Here is a 1,949-nt window from a genome sequence, read left to right on the forward strand (position 1 = left end):
AGACACACACGTGGGAGCCGGTAAGAAAGATGTGAAGATTCTGAAAGAAAGTGAGATGGAAGAGAAAAAACTAATTAAATTCATTTTCACCTCCCTGGCTGTCAGATCACTGGCTGCTGAGGCTGGCTGGCGAGCATCTCCCTGACCACTGACTGTAAGAAAGAACATTCAGAATCCTCAGAACTAAAAACCTCATACAGGGTTCTTAGCTTTTATTTTTCTTACTCTTGTCCTGGAAAAGAATGAGCCTTAGCTACTAAGTTGTGGACTATACTGAATGTCTCACTTTTCCCTGATATACTTTTTTAAGTAAGGGTCTCACTATGTAGACCAGGGCAGCCTGCAGTTCATAGGAATCAGCTTGCCTCTGCTTCCCGGGTGCTGGGACCAAGGGCCTGCACTACCACACCCTGCTTCTTTTAAGCTGTTTATTGCACAGATACATAAACAAAACAATAAGAGCTGAGAACAAAACACACAGGTCCTGACTTCCACAGAGGGTTAGAACATGAGGAAGGCAACATGACTATGGCCTGAGTTCTGCCTCCACACTCCACCAGGCCATCTCTCTCCAGCCCAAGATGGAACACTTCAGTTTTCTCTTCTGAGATTTGTTTTTGTTGTTGTTGTTTGGGGGGGCTTGGTTTTGGCTTGGGTTTTTTGTTGTTGTTGTAGTTGTTGTTGTTGTTGTTGTTAGATAAAGTCTCACTCTGCCTGGAACTCACTCTATAGACCAGGCTGGCCTCAAACTTACAGAGTTCTGCCTCTGCCTCTTTACTGATCACCACCCAGCCTGGAATTCTTTAATTACCAAACAATCCTTCCACCCCTTCCCCACCCTAAAGAAGAGCTGCCAACAAATTTTTAGAATTTGAATTCTGTAAAACCCTGCTCTAGAACCTGGTTGTTGGAACAAGACCACGTGGTACTCTGCTACTTGACTGCTGGCTTGACAGCAGGCAAACAACCGGAATGTGTTTGCTTATTGGTGTAACTGCAAAACAGCCTGCTTACATCTGCTGAGATTATATGAGATATTATGTACATTTTTTTTTGGCAGATTGACATTAAACAAATACTACAAAACATGAGTGCTGCTGTCCTAAGACGTGGAACTGCTTTTCTAGTCTTATAAAAGCAGGGGCCAAAGACTAGAAAACGTTTTAAACCATAATAAGAAGTAATAAGGGGCTGGAGAGATGGTTCATAGATTAAGAGCACTGCCTGTTCTTCCAAAGGTCCTGAGTTCAATTCCCAGAAACCCCATAGCAGCTTACAACCATCAATGATGAGATCTGGTGCCCTCTTCTGGCCTGCAGCATACATGCCGGCAAGAATACTGTATAAATAATAAATGAATAAGTCTTGAGAAAGAAGAATAATAAGCCAGGCATAGTGGTACATATCTGCAACCTCAGAACTCAGAAGACAAAAGTAGGAGGATGGAGGTTCAAGACCAGCACCTGAGCAACCTGAAACTGTCCTAGAAAGGGGAGAGTGGGGTGATAGATGTTTTGAGTCTGGCATGATGGACATGTCTATAACCTAAAAGCAGGAAATTACATAGCAAGACCCTGCTCAAAAATAACAAATGAGCAAACAAAAATAATAGAACAGTTTTGAAATGAAGAAGGCAGATTTTATTTTCCTTCCTTGGATGGTGGTAATACTCCCAGAGACTCAAAGAATCCTTGTTTTAGTCTCTAGAAATCCTGTCAAATCTTGGTCAAGACTAGTGTGGTGTGGCACACACCTTAATCCCAGCACTTGGAAGGCTGAAGCGGAAGGATCACCACAAGTTTGAGGCCTGCCTAGATCACATAGTAAATTCTAGGTCTTCATACTACAGAGTGAGAACCTGTCTCAAAACAACAAGGGGGAAAACGTGCTGTTCAATAAGCCTTCCTTTCCTTTCCTTTCCTTTCCTTTCCTTTCCTTTCCTTTCCTTT

This window comes from Psammomys obesus, unplaced genomic scaffold, assembly GCF_907164565.1.
Source record: "Psammomys obesus unplaced genomic scaffold, mPsaObe1.curated_primary_1811, whole genome shotgun sequence".
Taxonomy (NCBI): domain Eukaryota; kingdom Metazoa; phylum Chordata; class Mammalia; order Rodentia; family Muridae; genus Psammomys; species Psammomys obesus.